Source organism: Panthera onca, chromosome C2, assembly GCF_046562875.1.
Source record: "Panthera onca isolate mPanOnc1 chromosome C2, mPanOnc1 haplotype 2, whole genome shotgun sequence".
NCBI classification, from domain to species: Eukaryota; Metazoa; Chordata; class Mammalia; order Carnivora; family Felidae; genus Panthera; species Panthera onca.
The window spans coordinates 41,179,565-41,201,607 of NC_138347.1; the positions used below are offsets into that span (position 1 = coordinate 41,179,565).

Below are 22,043 nucleotides of genomic sequence, written 5' to 3' on the forward strand. Positions count from 1 at the left end.
TTTGTAAAGGATCTTTTTTTTTTTCATATGAAAAAGAAGGAAAACTTAGAGGCTCTTACACAGAAAAGAAAAAGATTTGAAATAAATGTAAAGTAAGGGCAACTTAACCTGAGACTAGAACATGAAGGGAATTATTAAATCATCTTCTTTCAGCTTTATCTGCAGAGTCATCAGTTAAATATGCCAGATGAAGAGTTTGTGATGGAGAGCGCTTGCTGGATCAAACCCAAGAATGAAAGGTAAGCTGACAATTTATGACAAATGTTTATCATGTGTTTTTCAACTTCAAGGAAAAGGAAAAAAAACACACCTAAATATGTACAGATTGCCAAAAGGTTTGTTTTCCACATAAACAGATATATAAGAGAAAAAGAAGTGTTTGATATCCATGGAAGTTTTTTTTTTTAACTTTTGTTTAATGAGTAGAATATAAGTACACTTGAAACTCTCAAAACTTCTGTTAGCAGCTGAGGAAGAAACAGCGTAGCCTTAATTTTCTTTGACTTTCCCACAAACAGTGTAGAAAACAAAATACTAAAACATTCTTCAAGTGCAGCTTCATCTAAAAACTACTTCCTAAAAGAGATGGGGGTGGGAATGATGATATAAACATGAGTTCTTAAAAGAATAATGAATATTTTATGTATCTAGACAGCTACTCACTTCTAGAAAATTCAGTCATGATCAGCCGAGCAAGAAAACTGCATAAATAACCAAAGCCTAATACTTAATGTCTCTTGATCTTCAGAATATTTAATTTGGTGAAAATGAAATTGCCTTGAAGTTATTTTATAAATTTTACATATGTTTATAAAATAAATATATTCATATTTATTTTAATTTATAACGTATATTCCATTTATTTACAAATGTATGTATCTGAATATTTAAAGTAAGTATAATTATAGTAGGGATCCTAGTTAGACAAGATATAATGTCTGTTTAGACTGGTGTGGAAATTGGTAACACCACTTTTTCCAAGTAATTAGTTGAAACCATGCTTTCTGTGGGGCCCGAGACACTCAGGAGAGGAATGCCTTAAACTACAGCCACAATAAAGATCCTTGCAGAAAGAAGCTTATCCAAGGACTGGGAGAAGGCAGAAATCAAGGGAGGACAGGTTGCTGAAAAGAAACTAGTGATCAGAGCCTAGTTAAAGTAAGAGATACAGTTTTCACTATAAAGAGAAGAAGGAAAAATGATTAGAGCCAGGAGTCCCGCTTGGTAAACAGAGTCTGAAAGTCAGAATGAACTGGGTGTTCATGCCAGTATGTTAACAGGTCCTTGAACTTAAACTTTAACTCCTCTAGTATTATGCTTTTCACGTAAAAGGAGAGTTACACTTGCCTCGGATTGCTTGTTTTTTACTATAGCTTTTTGTTTTCTCTTCTGTCCTTTTAAGGAAAGGGTTGGGGGCAGATATAATGAAGAGATGGTCTGAAACAACTTTCATAGTATCTGCCCACAATACACTAGTTTATTCATTTCGCTAGAACGGAGAACCCTGGTTATTTCATATTTGAGTACTCTCATTTTAAAAGGCGTCATCAATACTAAATCATGGACATTTTTTAGAGTCATAAGTAATATTGTCTTGCTTAGTTTGCAATTGTTCAAGTTTGACTTCTGACAAATAAGTAAACTACAGGATCAAAGTTTCCTGGCAATGTAGTTACAGTTGTCATTATTTGTAATATTCCATAATAATGACACATCAAATATTCTGCTTATGTTTTTCAATTTTATGTATTATAAAACAGCATTTCCTAAAACAACAAATATTTTTAACCATTAAACTTATAATTAGATGACAAACTTGTCAATTTTAAAATGAAAATATATTTTGCTAAAAAGGACTTTTTTAGAGGCACTTTAGATTCATATCAGTTTCCATATATTCTTGAAAGTATAGCATCAATGGAATACATCTTAAATTGGAAATGTTTTTCAGATTTTGGAAACACTTTGAATTTAAATTTCCACTGGTCATTCAGATGAGTGTCCATTTCCATGAAAAAAGTACATGTTTCATTCTGCCAAAGTTGGTAGTTGTGAAGCTGAAATCTTCTTTAATTTTTTTTAATGTGTATTTATTTTTGAGCGAGAGACAGCGCGCAGGGGGAGGGCAGAGAGAGTGGGAGACACAGACTCCAAAGCAGGCTCCAGGTTCTGAACTGTCAGCACAGAGCCCTACACTGGGCTCGAACCCACAAGCTGTGAGGTCATGACCTGAGCTGAAGTCTGGCACTTAACCGACTGAGCCACCCAGGCGCCCCTGAACTTTTTTTTTTTATTATTTAAATACAGCTGTGCCTTTGGTATCTTGCAGTGAAGGTAGCTAGATTTATAGCAGCTAGTTTGATTAGACAAAATGTTTTGGTAAGGCAAAGACTGTGATTCAATGAAAGTGGCTTCAGAAGTGGATGAGGAACACCCTACAAAATAGTTTTCGTTAAAATTATGTGAAAACTGATAATATTTAAATTGTTGATTTGTGCAGACTAATTAATTGTGCTCAAAAAGCCTATTAATCACCTATAAGTATTCTTTCCAACACACACGCCTATTGATAAAATGAAAGAGAGCAAAGGAATAAAAATGGTGATATTAATGGAGTAAAAATCTGAATCCAAAAAGTCTAAAGAGGAACAAGTGAGTAATCTGTTACTCTATTCTCACTCAGGGCCAGAAAAATGTGCCGCAACCCAACATGTTTGAATGATGGACAGCTGATATTTTGGCATCATATTTAAATGTAAACAGAGGGGTTTTTTTTTAATTTCCAATATAATTAGAATGTTTAGCACTAATGAATTTTGAAATGATGTTAAGGGACAAAAAACATCTTATTTCCTTAAAGTTATGTACTCTAGGGCGTCTGGGTGGTTCAGTAGGTTAAAAGCTGGATTCCTGATATCAGCTCAGGTCTTGATCTCAGGGTTGTGAGTTCAAGCCCTGTGCTGGGCTCCACACTAAACGTGAAGCCTACTTAAAAGAAAAAAAAAGAAAAAAGGCAGGTACTCTAACAGGAACATAGGGTGTTCTGGGAGTCAAATCCGAGTCATTTGGCATTTGTATCTATAGAATATATGCTCTGCTTGAGGCATTTCAGTCATCCTCTTCAAGTGATAGGTAGCAATTGTTAACTTTAAAGAAATGGCACATAAGAAATGTCTTATACTTAATATTGTATACATGAGAGATGTATTTCAGTTGATTGGTGGGCTAACATAAATTTAGGAAAAATGTTAAAAGGTGAACAGTTTTATTGTCTCTAACGTTCTTTGGAGCACAAAAATTCCATAGTTCTATGATAATCCACCTGGACTATAAAATACGGGTTTCTGACATTGTAGTCATACCTGTCATTATTCACGTCCTGCCACAACTTTAAAGCTCAGATAATCCGATATATAACAGTGTTGGCAAAAAAAGATAGAGTGCCTCTTTTCCTTCCTTTATTCACTGAGATCATTCTAGAATATACAATTGTTTGGCAACACAAGTGATAAAAACCAGACATATTGAGAGATCTATTGGTATGGATAAATCTTATCTTGTTTTCCTCCCTAAACTTGGCAGCTACTTTTGACATCTCTCAAGTTAATCCATCAAGGTTAGAGAACAAATCATGGCATATTCAAACACTAAATCTTAATTGATGAGGAATAGCATTGGGTTCCATGTCTTTTTGGAATAAACCACAACACACGGAGAGAGGTTTCTGTGTTGGCGTTTTGTCTTATTTCATACAGCAGTCTGGAAGAACTGTTTATCTGTTCCAAATTAGAAATCAGATAGCCCCTTTTTTTCTTTCTTTTTTAATCATAGAGAGATTTCACATTTCCAAAGATAAGCAAATGAACAAGGAATTAGGTTTGATCCAACAAAATGAACTTATTTAATAATAGAATTAAGTGAGCCAATAATATATAGCTAGACAGTAATAAAGGGATTTACTGTGGGGAGTGGTTTAGTGGTTATAGGAGCCCCTGAGGAAGTTACTCTTCAAAAATTGAAAATGTGAGGAAACAAGAAGAGAGACAATATAGCAACTACCAGCAAAATTAAGTTTCTCTCCCTCTTAGCATAAAAGGGAGGTCTTGGTAATGTGCGTGAAGGGTCAACTGGTGGCCATAAGACATGGCGACCTGACCAAGTCAGATGTGGTTAGAAATTCTCTGCCATTTCTAACAATCAATGCAGATAGGAAACATGGACTGCTAGATACGCAACCAAGATCTCATAGGTCCAAAAAAGGGAATAAAATCCAACCTAACGTTCCCTACAATTTAACATTATCTATAATTTAGGCAGTCTTGGCATAGGTGATATATAATATTTTCTCTTTTAAATTAAACTTACCAGTGTAACTTTGTGGTAAGTATGCCTGCTGTATTTTAGAACTTCCCAAGACTGCTTGGAAATGCACATTCTTCAATGATACCTTACGTGGATGAATGAAATTTCCATAAACAGGTATGCCACAAAAACTTTGAGATTCAGAGGCTGAGAAAAAAAATGTCATTTTCCCTCTTTTCGTGAAGCTTGGTTTTGTTCAGTTTGCTGTACACTGGGTGGTTTAAACAGCAAACATTTATTTCCCACAGTTGGGGAGGCCAGGAAGTCCAAGATCAAGGCTCTGGCAGATTCCATGTCTGAGGAGATGAATTCCTGGCTCATAAATTATTGTCTTTTTGCTGTGTCCTCTCATGGTGGATGGAGCAAGGGAGCTTTCTGGGTTCTCTTTTATAAAAGCACTAATCTCATTCATGAGGACTCCACTCTCATGACCTAATCAAGTCCTAGAGGTCTTGCCTCCTAATACCATCCCACTGGGGATTTGGATTTAACACACGAATTTTGGGGTACACAAATAGCCCCCCAAATTGAGAAGTCTTACTTTAACCAACTTTTCAACACTGCGTATCTGCAAAACCACTCTTAAAACCGCTAAATTATTTATATATACGTATATATAACATTTATTTTCCAGAAATTTGGTACATACCCGCTATCAAGATCTCTGGAAGTCACAAATGTTTTTAAATGCCACTAATTCAAATTTACCACATCCTAAAGTTCCAACCTAAACCATTGAATCATGAGGCTTGGACAGGTCTTTCTTTGTTTTCCGGTGCATTCTGTATTCACATAAGATTTTCCCCCAAAGGTTAACAAACCTGGGAGTGAACTCAGACAAGCTTTGGTTGTACTCATCCTGAGGATTCAGCAATTTCTTTACAATAATAGGTTGGAACTTGGAAATGTAAGTTATGTGGTTACCTCTGTTAAAATTCCATGTACTGATTGATTTAAAACCTGGAATACTTTAGGAGAAAATTTTCTCTCTGTGTTTGGACAAATCTCCTCTAGGAAAGATGTAATTTAAATCAAGTCATTTCAAATCATGATGGAAACCACTAGTCAGGAAGACTCATAATCAATGCTTATGTGAAAAAATGAGTATGTGTATCTTGACACAACTTCAGTGTAGTTTCCTCATAGCTCAGATGTAGATGTTTTGTATTAGGAGGTACACACATTGTAAGGCAGTGTATTGTTTGCATGCATTAGAAAACCATGCCTATAATACACCCATTCTTCTCTTAATGCTTATGTGATACCAACATATTGCCTTTACCTAATGATTATATTTTTTTACTATTTATTTCCTGTCACACATCCTGGGGTAATGGAAACTTGCATTATCACTATTCTCTTTATGCAGCTATAAGGTAATAAATATTTGTGGATTAAGACTCATCTTTTTATTTTCTGTGTAATAGCAAGTACCTAGCATTGAAACTATTACCACATCAGTAATTCTTTGACTTCTATTTGTGATTTTTTTGATACGTAACTATTTCTCTCAAAAATAATGTATCTGAGATCAGAATGTAGTGTTTTTGCTCAGTGCTATGTTTCTTGTGCCTAGCATGGTTCTCATCACACAATTGTTAATAGTTACTGAACAAATGAATAGTTTGAATGAATAAATATATTCCCATATCTCCTTTTCTTCGTAACTGTCTGTCTAAAAAGAAATGGCATAAAAATGTTTTGGTATAATTATAGAGCAACTTTTAGCATTTAATGGTTCTAGTGTTAGTTAAACTACATGCTAAGCTTCTATGAAAAGAGATCTGGAAACAGTGACTTTATAAGACAATGTTTATTTTCCATTTACCTGTCAATATGGATATGATCTGTGGTGACAAGGTTTGCTCTTCTCTATGGTGTCACTTAGGGACTGGATCTTATTAATATCTCTACTTGATAACTTTTCAAAAATATAAAACATCAGACATTCCATCAAATGGTTCTTTAAATATGCTATTAGCCAGTATGAATGAGTGCTTTATGGGTACTGGCCTCTTCGAAAGTTTTTACTTAACTTTTGTTTCAAATTTCTTTGTCAAATTTTACAGACTGAATTAATTAATATATAGCTTCCAATTGAGACAATCTTTCCTTAGTCTACAAAGGTAGATGAACTATGGATAGTAAGATTATACTTAAGCCATATGTACATACCCATATATGACATGATATACAAGAAGCATTTTTTTGAAAGTTTTTTAATGTTTATTTATTTTTTGAGAGAGAGAGAGGGGAGAGAGAGAATGCTCACGAGCAGGGGAAGGGCAGAGAGAGAGGCAGACACAGAATCTGAAGCAGGATCCAGGCTCTGAGCTGTCAGCACAGAACCTGATTCGGGGCTTGAACTCACAAACCATGAGATCATGATCTGAGCTGAAGTCGGATGCCTAACCAACTGAGCCACCCAGGTGCCCCTACAAGAGACATTTTTGAGCAAAATGTTGACAGTGATTATCTCTGGAGGTTGAACTTATAGGAGACATTACCTCTGAACATTATACATTTCAGTGAACTTTAAGAACTTTCTATGACTTGTAACCAGAAAAAAATATTTTAAAGAGGATAAAATTTTTAGGCAATAGTTCTTTATGAGGATGCATATTTTAATCATTTGTGACAGAGTAAAGGAATTGTGCCAAAACACAAAAATCCCAAATTTTTTGACATTAAAATTTTACCTTTGAAAAATCCCTTAAAACATATGAAAATAATAGCAAAGCCCTCATCTTTCAGGAGGCCAGGATGTAATTAATATTTCCAAAGATAGTAAGGTAAAACATGCTAACTTTAAACTTTCGAATCTCAAAGAGTAATTACCATAAATATGAAACCTATTTCGGAGCTACTATTTGAAAAGAATGAACTATTTAATGAAACTGTAGCCAAACATGTGCCAGTTTTTTACAAACCTGATGCAAAAATGATCCCCAAATTTAATCTGAGAAGAACTATGCAAAATTTAATTTCACCTATATGAGAGTCAGTTTAATCAAGCTTGGCCCTTTGTTTATTCAGCATGGCCTTCACAGTAATGTTCCATGAAATTCCACAATATTGCATACTTGTTTGGCCCAACTAATCATAGCAGTCAGCACAAAAGCTTGCCTTTCCTAAAATGTTTCTCAAAAACTTTTCAAATAAGTGTCATATGGACAGAGAGAGAGAGAGAGAGAGAGAAACAGAGAGAGACACAGATAAAAAGATCCGACAATAAGGATATTGAACAAAGATTAGTAATGAAACTGATATAAAAAACTCAATAGTATTTGAGAAATATTTGCCACTTCACCTGGAAGACACGTTGTGCTTACAAATTCAGTTCAATCAATGAGTATTTGCACTTCAGTTGAAGTCAAATATCAACTCATATGGCTTAAATCTTACTTCTGGAGTTTTACCTAGATGAAATATTGAGACTTGTTGGAATAACAATAAAAATATATATGTTTACTTCTGAATAATATTGCAAATATTCTAAGGTTTTCTCACTTATAAAATGTACACCTAAAATTTTTTATAACATTTATTTTTGTTGTCATGACAAACCTGTGAGGGAAGCTATCTCCATTACACAGATGAAGAAACTTGTCCACAGTCCTGCTGCCAGAATACGATGGGATTTGAACCCAGGCAGCAGTTGGCTCCACCATCCCCATCACTCAGCTACCTCATGATAAAGCTACTATGGACTTGAGTTACTTGTAATATACTAGAATCTCTTCTCTTAGACATCCCTCCAAAATTTGAGTAGTGGTGTGTGTGCAATGTTAGCTATTTGCTTAGTATAGATCTAATCACCACTACATTTTCCTCCTCCAAATTATTCAATATTTTGAAGTTCCTATTAATCACTTCTTATATTTCTTCATAGTTTAATGACCCAAATGTGCCTTGGACACTAGTTTTTAGTTCACTTCTTTAAAAAATTTTTTTAACGTTTTATTCATTTTTGAGAGACAGAGAGAGACAGAGCATGAGTGCGGAAGGGGCAGAGAGAGAGGGAGACAGAACCTGAAGCAGGCTCCAGGCTCTGAGCTGTCAGCACGAGCCCAACGCGGGGCTCGAACTCACAAACTGCGAGATCATGACCTGAGCCGAAGTCGGACGCTCAAACCAGGCGGCCCTTAGTTCACTTCTTTTGATGATTTACTTTTGAGTCTTCATTATTCTACAAGTCCTCTTCTATTCCTTTCTTTTCTTTACAATTAGTTTGTTGAAGAATCCAAGCTATTTGACTTTTTTAGAGTTTTTCAAAGTCTAGATTTTGATGATTGCATGTTCTCCTTTCCTCTGTGTTTCCTGCCAATGGGAAGATGAATTCAGAATCAAAGTCTCTTGGATCTGATCACTGGCAAATCTAGATGATGTTGTGTTCTTTCACCAGGAGGCACATCCTGTCTGGTTGTCTCACTCTTTATGATGTTAGCATCTGTTGCTGCTTAATATCTAGATCGTGTATTTAGAGTGAGCTGGAAAAATGGCAATATTTTAAGTTTATAATTTATTTTCAATTATTAGATGGACTGGTTCTAGAAAGAGATATTTTTCTTTTTCCAATAGTTCATTTTCCAGTGGTACAGTTGATCTAGTAAAGACAACATATTTTCCCTTTAATTATAAGTCCTAAAAACAATAAATTGTTCACCACAAAAATGAACAATTATATTTCCCACTCCCCTATAGTATCATGATAAAGTCATTGGTTTAAACACAGTTGATCAGTTTTGTATTATTATCTTTCTGATATGCTTTTGCTTTCTGTAGGTATGCTATTTTGCTACTTATTCTCTTTCTCCTTATACTAACATTTTATGGGTTTTGAGCCATAATCCTTTCCCATTGCTCATTGTTATGTGAAATCAATTTTTATGGATGTTTAAAAGGAAGCCACTTCAGGGTAGCTTTTCTAACTTAACAGAGCTTTTTCTTGCGTTGTTTTTATGTAGTTTTCAAAAATATGGTGATTTGATTTCTGAGATTCCCTAGCTCTGGTCTGCTCCTTCACTTTCCTCTTTAAAGTCTCTTTTCTTTCCTTCTATATTATCTGATGTACCTATTTATTTAAGTTTATTTATTTTGAGAGAGAGAGAGAGAGGGAGAAGGAGAGAGAAAGAGAACAAGAGCTGGGGAGGGGAAGAGAGAGAAGGAGAGAGAGAATTCCAAGTAGGCTCCATGTTGTCAGTGCAATCTCATGAACTGTAAGATCATGACCTGAGCCAGAATCAAGAGTCAGACACTTAACCAACTGAGCCACTCAGGTGCCCCTGTTGTACTTATTTAAACATTTTTATTCTCATTAAATTCTTCTAAATGTGGAGCCATGTTCTGGACAGAAATTTTTGCTGGTCTGTGTCAAAAGTTTATGCTAAGAGCCTGCTCTAGTCTCTTTAGACCTAACTAGAACCCTTACACCCACCTGCTAATGAATTGCATAAAATTCCTTTCAACTATAGCTCTAAAATTGACACACAATGTCTTCCTGTTGGCTCTTGAGTACTAGTTTTAATTCTTTTTTTTTTGAAAGTATTTATTATGTTTATTATGTATTATTGTTTGGTCTCCAACATTCACTTTCTAAGGTATATGGTTTAGTTTATTTTCTTTTTATTTTATTAATGATACTTTATTCAAGTGTCTTAATTTTTTTCTTTACAGTATGTCATAAATATCAGCAAATCTATTTTGTATTTGAATACACAACTTAAAAAGAATTGCTAGTCGCTCATTTCTTTACTGTTAATAAAACCCTCAGGCAGAAATTCCAAGTACATCCAGAGAAGGTATTTAAACTAAAGTCTTTATCACATTAGCACCCTAACTTTCAATAGTGAGCTTGAATAATTATTTGTTGAATAAATATTTGAAATAGATTTGTTGCTATATGTTTAGAAGCATACTGACAATTCACTTCCATAATCTTCATCAATTGAATGACTTATTCAAGTTATAGAACATAGATAATTAAATGACAAACTATAAAACAGTCAGTTCAAAATAAAATATTCCACGAAATATAATTATAACTTAAAGTAACTAACTCATTTCCTCTACAGTGTATACATAATGCACTAAGTAATAAATGCAAAATTATACTTTTTATGTTGGTAACATCTGTTTTTAAAATTTCAGTTGTGTGTAGTCTGCTTTCATATAGTATGTAGAGAAAAGAAAAGAACATTGCTATGAATCTAACAAGAGAAAAAGGAGAAACTACAAAACCATAATTTTTCATAAACTCATGAGAGATGGGTTGCAGAGTAAACAAGCAGTCTTAAATCTAAAGAAAGACAGACTTCTCCAAGAGGGGATGGAGAGTCAGCTCTGACTCACTTTTGGTAGAGTTTAGGAAGAGATTCTGGGTGTCACACAGGAATGTAAGAATTCAGGTAAAATTATTGGTGAAGTGTTCAAGACTGAGTGGAAGTGGTAGTTAGAATATAGAAATGCTGGGAAAAACAGACACAGAGTTTTAAATAACTTAAAAAAATATTGAATGTCTAAAGCAAAAATGGTAATAATGTGGGCTTATAGAATACATAAAACTAAAATGTCTGACAGCAATAGCGTAAAATAAGAGAAGAATTAGAAGTACACCATTTTAAGCATGTTTCTTCATTTTATACTTATATATAAATCTATTTATGTATAAATTTATATATAAATATATAAATCACATCATATATTTATATGATGTGATATAATGTCATTTGAAGTTAGACTAATTAAATATAAATACTGTAAATACAAGGGTAATTGAAAATAAATAGAATAGTTATAAAAATTGGCCATTACTAGAGATAGCATGAAATCATAAAATAAACTAAGTTAATCCCAAAGCAGGTATATAAGTGGACAAAAAGAATAAAGAAAAAATAAACTGTGTAGAAAACAAATACTGTGATTATAGATTTATATCATGTTACATCAAAAGTTGCATTAAATATAAATGACATAAACATAACAGTTAAACAATAGAGATTGCCAGAATGGATTGAAAAAACAAGATTCAAGTTATACTCCCCACCCCAACCACCACAAAAGCAACTTTAAATATAAAGCTATAAATACACATAAACTAAAAGATTGGAAAAAGGTATATCTTGAAGCACTAATTAACAGAAAATTATAATAACTATATTAGTTATTTATTCTAAATTTATTATTAGTCAAAATAGACTTCAGAAGAAACAATATTATCAGGAATTAAAAAAGACAGAGATTACACAGAATGAAAAGTTCACTCTTTCAAGAAGATACAACAATTCTAAATATGTATGTCTCTAACTGTAGAGTTTCAAAATTCCTTAAGCAAAAAGTGGTAGAACTAAAAGAAGAAATAGACATATCCACAATTTTAGTTGAATGTTTTAACACTTCCTTTTTTGTAATGATAGAATATGAAAACAGAAAATGTACAAGATCTATAAAGACAATGCAAACTATCAAATTGACTTAACTGCAACTTATAAAACAATTCAACCATCAACAGAATACACTGTATTTTTAAGTACACATGGAACATTCATTCACCGAGACCAAAACTTAACATAGTTAAAAGAATTGAAATTATAGAGCATGTTTTATGACCTCATATAAATTTAACTAGACGTCAATAACAGAAAGACAGCCAGAAAGTACACAAATATTTTGAAATTATGTCTGACACTTATAAGTGACCCATGGGTCAAAGCAAAAGTCACATTAGAAATGAGAAAGCATGTTGAATTAAAAGAAGACAAAACATATAAAAATTTATGGCATAAAGATAAAGCAATATTTAGAGGATTTTTACAGCATTAAATGCTTATATGACAAAGGAAGATATCTTAAATAAATTTACAATTTTAAGAAATAAAAATAGAAAAGGAACTTAAACCCAAATAAAGCATAAATAAGGTAATAATAATGATAAGAACTAAGAGCAGAGATCAATGAAAATGAGTACAAAAAAAATAGAGCAAGACAAAGTAATCAAAGTTGATTCTTTAAAAATATCAAACAAATATGTAACCCCAAGCCAGACTTATAAAGAAACAGAGACACACATTTCCAACATACAGAATAAAGAGTATATATATCATTATCAACACTTATGATATTAAAGGGTTAATTTGGCAATATTATAAATAATTCCAAATCAAAAAATTCAATATCTTACACATAACTGATAAATTTATTGGAAAAAATTAATTATTGAAGTTCATCTAGAATAATCTATATCTATTAAATAATTGAATTTTTTAAACAGTTTACTAAAAACAATCACAAAACACAAAGCCCCCAAAACCTAAAATCAAAACCAAACAAAAATCAGGCCCAGATAGCTTCAGTGATGTTCTTGCAAATATTCAAGGAACAGATTATACTAGTTCTACACAAAGTCTTCCAGAAAATATCATAAGTTGAAGCACTTCCTAACTTACTTTATGTGGTCATTATTGCTCTTATACCAAAATCGTACAAAGGAATAACAAGAAAATAAATCTACAGAGTAATATCCCTTGTGAACATAGAAGCAAATTTTCCCAACAAGATATTCACAACTTTAAAGCAGCAATAAATGAAATGGATAATACATTAGCACTAAGTGGTGATCTTAGGACTGTAAGTTTAACTTACTATTCAGAAGTCAAAGACATAGAAGCATAGGTAAGTAATATAATTCACCATTTCAACAAATGAAATAAGAAAAAAAGAGGATCAACTTAATAGATGTAAACAAAAATTGGAAAAATTCAATATCCATTCATTATTAACATTATTAGCAAACTAGGAAGAGAAAACAGTTTCTCCAACCTTTCAAAACAAAATAATAAAAACAGAAGACTACAGCTGACCTCATAGGTCATTGTGGTAGATTGGAATAGAAGACTTACACTGATCTCGCATTACTTATTCAACACCGTAATAGGGATCTTAGGCTTCATGGTACGTTAAGAAAAAGAAAGAAATAGGCACCTGCATGACTCAGTCAGTTGAGCATCTGACTCTTGATTTTAGCTCAAGTCTTGATCCCAGGCTCATGGGATCAAGCCCCCTTTGGGCTTTTTGCTGAGCATGGAACCTGCTTAAGATTCTCACTCTCTCTCCCTCTGCCCCTCTTCCTTGCTCATGCTCTTTCTCCCTAAAATAAAAAAAAAAAAAAAAAAAGGAAGGAAGGAAAGAAGGAAGGAAGGAAGGGAGGGAGGGAGGAAGAAAGGAAGAGGCACACAGATTAGAAAAGGAGAAATAAAAACTGTTCATTAATGTCATGAATCTTTACAAAGTAAATCCCAAAATTTCTATAAAAAACCCAACGTAGAAATTAATTTTGGGTATTTTTAGAATGAATAGTTAGAAATTAAATTGTAAAAAATATAATGTTAGAAATAGCATAGAAAAGGAGAGATACTAAAGTAGAAGTCTAAAGACATGTGCCCAATAGGCTGGAAACTAGAAAACTCTGATGAAAGCAATTAAAGAAGATCTAAATAAATGAAGAAATAATGCCACATTTATGGATTGGAGGACTCAATATTATTAATGTCAATTACTCCCAAATTAATCCTAGAAAGATATATGTATATGTCTATGTACATATGCATGTATATATGTATGCATGTATTTATGTATATACATATTTATAGGTAAACTGATTCTAAAATATTCTGGAAAAACAAATGAATTAGAAAAGTCAAAAATTAAAAAAAAAAGGATTCTCAATACCTATTTTCAAAAATCACTATAAAGCTTCAACAGTGAAGTCTGTGGTGAGACACATTGGATATATTACATAGTATAACTTGTTGATGAAATTACTTACCAAACATATCAGCTAGAATAGATTCCAACCAAAAATCAAGGGCTATACTAATTTATTTGTCTTTTCTCTTTTCTTTCCTTCCTTCATTCCTTCCTTGCTTCCTTCTTTCCCTCCTTCCATCTTCCTCCCTTTCTCTTTCCTTTCTTCTTTCCTTTCCTCCCTTGACTCTTTTTTATAATTTATATTTAATCAAAATGAGTTTTTGAATTATTCCAGACCATGGTTTGGAATTAGAAAAACATGGGATTGATGCCCGATTTCTTCACCCTGGCTGTTTTTCTTTGCAGGTTACTTAAACATTTCAAACTTTATTGTCTTTCAATTCTGAACTGTAAGTATCAACATCGGCCCTATGAGTTTTGTGTATGCATATGGAGAAATGATTAGAATTTTTTGTTTTTATTAAAATGATAATTTATTTTGATCATCATAAAATATGTTTATACAATTCAGTTTACAATAAAAACCTAAACAAAACAAAATACACGCAAGTAAGGCTGAGGCTACTTGCATAGTAAGTAAAAATATTTGAATCTCCAATTTAAGGTCAGAAATAACTTCTGCTCTCCATCCCATCCTGCCAATGATGTTTTTCCCTGATTGGTAGAGTTTTTCAATGAAGCTATAATTCCTCACCATAGCAGAGTGTATATGTATATGTATATGTATACGTATACATATGTATATGTATATGTAGAGACATATTTTTGCAATGGGTGGGCTTTAGCTGAGACGTCCCCACAATACCTGTTCTCTTATTTTTTTCTCTAATAAGTAAGCTGAGGAAAAATAACATTACTGCTGCATATTTACATATTTCAAGATGTTCTTCAAAGATTCTTTGGCTAGTGGTTCTAAAATTATTCATCGGTTGCATTCACACAAGCCACACATTTCTCTTGTACAATTTCCTTAGTATTGTAGAAGTATGCCAGTTTTAGTATGATTACCATGATATTTAGTCTGATATTAAAATCCACATATCACCGGTTAATGCTCTGATTCCTCCATTACTCATTCCCCACATAATCTAGCCTGTTTCACTGACACTCACATTTTTTTTTCACTTTACAAAGCTTTGTTCCTCTTCTCACTTAATAGAAAGCTATCATTGAATTTCATATTCTAGCTTGAAACCTACCTCTTCAAGTTCTCAATAAACAACTTTTTTTTTTTTTGTTTACTTTCTTGCTTGAAAAAGCTTATTTTGTAAATATTTTAAGGTTGTGAAAAGTTGCTGTTTGCCTCTTTGGTTTGACTGTAAACACCCTGATGGATGAAATTGGGTTTTCTAGCTGTTTTCTTGTTTGTTTTTTGTTTTGTTTTGTTTACTTTCCCAAAGTTTAAACTATTTAACATACAATTTGTGTTCAATAAATCTTAAGAGAGTCACTGATAAATTGATGTAAGCTTTCAGTCACTAAGAAATCAATGACTACATTTTAGAAAACATTTCTGTGGAACATCTATTCATCCATCATGCTTATTTTTCTCTTGGTAGTGCAAATTGTAAATGTTTTTCTACTATTAGCATACATACCTGCACAGTATCCCTCATGAGTTTCCTTTGCTACAGTCTTTTCCCCAAATCTGTCATTATGCTTGCATTGTGCATTTTAATGCATAATGGAAAGCCTGCATGCATTGTGAACAGTGGCATAATGTATTCTTCAGGGTGATAAGTTATGTTTCATGTAATGTCGGTTCCTCTCTCTGAATTTACTCTGTTCTCAGTAGATGTGTTTCAAATTAATAGAGCATTAGTCCCTAATCAAGGAAGTATTTAGGAATACATTTTTAATTAAAATGAACTATGGGGAGGAATAAATAGTGTTAGGGTTTTTGTGTTAATTTGACATAATACATTACTCATGTATCTTTTTGCATTATTAAAGATTAGTGTTGCTGGTGCTGCTGTAAACGCAATATAAAAATGAAGGCAAATGGAAAGAAGCAGAATTCGTAGGACATGCTTTTAAAAAGCTCAAAATCACAGAGACGGTGATGTAAACCAATTCATAGCATATATACTTGTAAGGATCTAAAGCAATTACAAAATCAAGCCACCGACTTGCTTACAAGTAAAGAACACTAGAAGTCAGAGACACTGCCTGTTTGTAATTAGAGACTACGTGATCTCTCTTTGTAGCATCATACTCTTTGTCATCAGAAAGTTCTTTTACAAGACAGCTTTGATGAACAATAATGTCAGTCTTTTTGTTTGCTTGTTAAAATATATTCATTTATAGGTCTCCAAAAAAATCTACTTCGCATTTTAATCATGAAATATAAAAGCCCCTCAAGTTCTAGCCCTAAGGATTTCACAGTTAACTTTTAGACATCAGCAAAAATTCAGAAGATGTGAAAAACAAACAAAAGACTCAAATCTGCCAGATACTGTGAAAAGACACCATCTTATATTCTTGCAAGACATGCGAATTAATAGTAAAGATAGTATACATTTTCTGTGGTCTTTTTTAATCTTAAGACTAGAGAAAGAAAATACTTGCTCGACATGAAAATATTATCGGAATTAAGATTGTTCCCTTGACACTGATTTTTTTAAGAAGAAAACTATGTGGAATTTGCAACCCACATATGCTAGGGCATGAGTGACGACTTCTTTAGCAACCATTTCCAGGCTGTACAGAGGGCTGCTTATGGCATGACATGGTGCTCAACAATTGGAAATTTACTTTCAGAAAGAAAGAGACCCCTTTCCCCAAAGATGTAAAACCTCTCTCTTCTCTGTAGCAGTCCACAGAGAGTCTTTGATGAAGCTCAGATCCAGAAGTCAAAAAAGGACGAAGAACTACTGCCCCAGAAGGATAATGTGCTCAGCATGCTCCACTTAGAAGTTCAAAAAAATCAAAGCCAAGATTAATAAGCAAAGAGTAAGACCTACTGGTGATAAGTTCCATAGGCCTTAAAGCAAAAATGGGACAGCCCTGAACAGACCAGTCAGAAGAGGATACAATTGGAAACAAATTATTTTCTGATTCACATTGAGTAAGGGGTTATCATCAAGGCCTGTGTGTAGGATGCAAAGACAGATGATAAAATCTATTATATAATTCATTTTACGCAAATGAATATAATACGCCATTTAGATTCTCATTACACAACTTGGGTCACAAGAGGTTTTACAAAGTTTTTATTGTATTCATAGTTAAAGAATCCTATCTGTACTGTTCTGTATGGCTATCTGGATGGGGCAGATATTACAAAAATATTTTGGTTATATGAAAATAAAACTAGAGAAACAACACCACGTGCCCAATTTGACTGTAAGCACACTTGTTGTCCTGACTGGTATTCTAGCTTTCCTCATAGGACCTCAGGTAAGATTGTGATTCAGATTACGGAAGCCAAATAAAACTTACAGCACTGTCAATTAATAGTTGTGCGAACTTAAGCAATTTCTCCAGACTTCACATGGCTCACCATAAAACGGAAACAATTGTTACTCAAAGGAATTTTATGAAGATAAAAGGCCACTATGGACATTATTACATCTAAATCAATGCCTGGCACATATCAGCCACTCAGATAGCTAAATATGAAAAATTGTACATAATAGATGGTACTATTTCTAATGTAATCTTTCACAACTTTCTTCCTAGCACTCATTGCTGTAACTGACATCTACTTGAATGACTTTTTCTGGAGAGTAAATGGTCACTCTGCCATCTTGCACTGAAGGTGTAGTCAACAGAAACAATTTGTTTGAATACCACCCCAGGAAAGCTGACTGTGACTTAATTACAACAAGAAACAAATGCCTCAAGATCTCTGTGTCCATAAGTTATCATATTAATTTGCAAAGCCCAAACAAACCACTGTGTTATAAGTGTATAACACAGAGTTATAAGTGTGTATAAACAGAGTTAGATGCATAAACAGAGTTATAAGTGTAAAAATGCCTCTACTTACCAAATTTGGAGAGAAGTTGCTGTTGTTTATATGGAACTTGGAGTTAATTATGTCTGTGATTCAATTTCACTGTTAAAAACGCAAACGTCACCTTGGGATTTAGTGTTTACAACTGTGCTCTGCAAGAAGAAGCACACAATGAGTGTGGATTAATCATTCCTTGAAAATCTGAAAGCTCCAAGGGGAAAAATAAATGTACAAAAAGAAGCGATATTTGCAAACTATTTGAAAATGACAAATAACTTAGTAGAGTGTATGAACTCATCTTGAAAGTGGCCATTTCTCTGATTTACTTGTACTGAAATATTGCTTTGGATGCTGGCAGCAAGCAAAACTGCACCAGGAACTCCTGACCGCCCCCCCCCCCCCGGCCCCCCGACCCCCCGACCCCACAAGATTTCTGCTATTAAGCCTTTGCTGGAATATGATTTGAGGTCATCATAAATGGATTGGAATAAATGAAAGAGTTTTCACTGCAAGTAGTCTTTCTGTAAGAAACAAAAGATGCATGGGCGCCTGGGTGACTCAATATGGTAAGCATCCAACTCTTAGTTTCACTTTCAACTGTTAGTTTCAGCTCAGGACCTCTTGGGTTCCTGAGACAGAGCCCCACATCCGGTTCCATGCTGACAGTGATGGGCCTCCTTGGGATTTTCTCTCCCTCTCTCTCTGCTCCTCCCCTGCTTGTGCTCTCTCTGTCTCTCCCTCTTTCCCGGTCTCTGTCTCTCTCTCTCTCTTCCTCTCAAAATAAATAAATACATTTAAAACAAAAGAAAAAAACAAAAGATGCAGGAATTACATAGAGTGTATGTCAACATACAGGTTTCCCCCACTGTCCGAAAGTAGAGAGCATTCCTATGAAACTTTTCGTAGCCAAAATGGTGTAGAGCGAAGAAGCAGTTACTGTTATTTTATATGGAAATCTTTTTGGCCCAAAAAATAAGCTCTCTTAGATTTCCCTGATACCATAGGATACATCTTGCTAACAGATGCACACAATAAATTGAGGTAAAGCACAGATGCTCACAGCTATGGCAGCTTGATGCTGAGATGCTGAGCATAGTTTCTGGGATGGAGCCTGGTGGTGCCCCTCTTGTTGTTAGGGGTGTGTGCTGCCTCTGTAAGGACCTGAGGCAAAACAAATGCTGAATGCTATTTGCACTTTTTGCCTTTTTTTCCACAAAAGCAAAAATCCTCTTTGGATTTCTTTTGGTTAGCAAAAACGGATACTAATGTAGGCCTCTGTAAACGCAAAGTTGAGTAATGTAAACTTTTGAAAAGTTGAGGATAATGGTATGACTACATATTTTTGTCGTTAAAAATTTTTTTTTTCATTTATTTATTTTTGAGAGACAGAGTGAGACAGAGCGCGAGTGGGGGAGGGGAAAAGAGAGAAGGAGACACAGAACCTGAAGCAGGCTCCAGGCTCTGAGCAAGCGTTCAGCACAGACCCGGATGCGGGCTTGAACCCATGAACCGTGAGATCATGACCTGAGCTGAAGTTGGACAGTTAACCAATTGAGCCACCCAGATGCTCCTCTACCTATTTTTGTTTTTTATACATTTATACTTTTATACTTGTGTATATTTATTGTATTAAATATTTAAAATAATTATATTTTAGTTAATATATTTGCTAAATATATTTATTTTATAAATATATTAAAATATTAAATATAGTTTATCACATAAAATATAAAATGTTTATATATTAATACATATTGCATATATTCATATTTTTATATATTTAACATATGTTGTTATTTTTCCTTTGTCTTTTTTCTTTCATGTTCCTGTCAGCTATAAGAGAAGACAGGCTGTTTGAAAGCATATTTAAGCTCGAGTATTGAGAAAGGTAGAAAAGGAATTTAAAATTTAAGTACCAGCCTAACCATGGCAAGGAAATTAGAGGAGATGTATTTAGAATTTAAAAATATTAGGCCACTTACAGTATTCTATTTGTAATTTCCTTTACTGATAATGTGCCCCAAAAGTTTACTAAAATTCAGTGACAAAAGTATTTCTTTTTTTTAAATTTTTTAAATTTTTTAATTTTTTATTTTTTTAATATATGAAATTTATTGTCAAATTGGTTTCCATACAACACCCAGTGCTCATCCCAAAAGATGCCCTCTTCAATACCCATCACCTCCCCTCCCCTCAAAAGTATCTCAAAATGTATGTACATGTGAGCTAGTTTGGTTCAATACTGGGGATGAGCATTAACTGATGATTTGTTAAAGTAGCTTTCACCTTAGTTTACTGTCAAACCCGTAACAAGCTGTGCAGAGGACAAACACAAGGTCAAGAGTACAGGGAACAGAATCAGTCATGCCTCCCTTGTTCATCCTGGGGATGCACCGGTTATTCTGGAGGCGCGGTGCTGGGCGCATAGTGAGGAATACGTCAGGACTGAGAAATCCCAAACCAGAAGTTCACCTTACCACGACAGAGGGCAATTGTTGCTGTGCTACAGTTATGCGATGCCACTTTTTGTTTCCCACATTGAAACCTGCCCGACTACAGGCTTCAGTCAGCTGGCCTGGGCACGGCTTATTACCAGGGACAAGCAAGCACGAGGCTACCTCCTCACTGAATATCGTATTTGTCTTTGATTACTCTCTCCTACAAATTTGTGCCCTCCTTCTGTTTGGAGATATGTCAGATGTTTTACAAGACTTTATCTTTTACCCAAATATAAAATTTATCTGAATTATTATTACAATAAATTGCCACTAAAAGTTTTTTGTAATAGAAAGTAGTTATAGAGAGTAAAACAGATTCTAAAATATATTCTTTAACAGATTAGTATTTCAAAATTATTTCAGTGGTAGAAATAAGAAGGAAATACAAAATACTGTTATATATGTTATAGGTTTTAAACTAAATCAAGACTTCTGGTTTCTTCAGAGGAGTTAGAAAGCTAAAAAGAACATTGCTCCCACCCTTCCAACAAAGAGCTGAGCATACGAAATAACCAAATGACCCCAAGTCCATGAAAACACGGTTGCTCCAAAGAGAAAAGGAACACAGTGCCATTTACCTGAGGCAGATTCTGCCAAGCACCCAACAAACTGGTGAGAAGAATTCAGCTAAAATATTTACAGATTGCTAAAGGGTGAGTGTGGACTAAATGAAAGTTTCAAACTCTGTCGATTAGGAAGTACAAACTTCCAGGGACGCCCGGGTGGCTCAGTCAGTTGAGTGCCTGAGTTCGGTTCAGGTTATGATCTCACAGTCTGTGGGTTTGGACTCCACGTCGGGCTCTGTGCTGACAGCTCAGAGCCTGGGGCCTGCTTCGGATTCTGTGTCTGCTTCTCTTTCTGCCCCTTCCCTGCTCATGCTCTGTCTGTCTCTTTCTCTCTCTCTCTCAAAAATAAATCAACATTAAAACATTTTTAAAAAGCAGTACAAACTTCTAGTTATAAAATGAATAAGTCACAGAGGTGAAAGGGACAGCATAGGGAACAAAGTCAATAATATTGTACTAACTTTGTATGGTGACAGATGATAACGGTACTTATCATGGTGAACATTTCGTAATGGAGAGAGTTGTCGAATCACCGTGTTGTACAACTGAAACTAATAAATGCCAACTATCCTTTAACTTTAAAAAAGCAAAATGAATGATTGAATGACTGAATGCAATTTTCCGTCTCCCCACCAAAAAAAATGTGGAACTCAGAGGAGTTAACCATACAGTGAATCAACTACCACTCAAGTGTTCTTCTGCATGGACCTCACCAGGTGCTCATGAGAAAACTTTGAGCAAAGCAAGAGTCCTGAGAAAGCGTGAGCCTGGGGGACAGGAATAGGAGCTGTTGCTGGAAAGGCACAAAGCCCACCTGAATCCATCTCCCCCTCGGGAAAAAAAGCCCTACAATACTTCAGGGAAGGCAGCAAACATTGCCATCTGCATGGTAGC

The 22,043-nt window shown here is 34.2% G+C and overlaps 1 protein-coding gene across 4 annotated transcripts in view; it reads left to right on the forward strand.

Moving 5' to 3' along the window:
• Positions 1-22,043, forward strand: part of CSNK2A2IP (casein kinase 2 subunit alpha' interacting protein) — a 517,960-nt gene that overhangs the window by 454,090 nt on the left and 41,827 nt on the right. Inside the window, exons 3-6 of one of the 4 annotated variants that reach the window (XR_013557872.2) lie at positions 154-239; positions 14,473-14,516; positions 19,919-19,973; positions 20,994-21,236. The gene's annotated coding sequence lies outside the window, so the exon portion shown is untranslated. Of the gene's footprint in view, positions 1-153; positions 240-14,472; positions 14,517-17,808; positions 18,374-19,918; positions 19,974-20,993; positions 21,237-22,043 lie in introns of those variants that run through there. The other 3 variants (XR_013557873.2, XR_013557874.2, XR_013557875.2) reach the window with 3 other exon arrangements.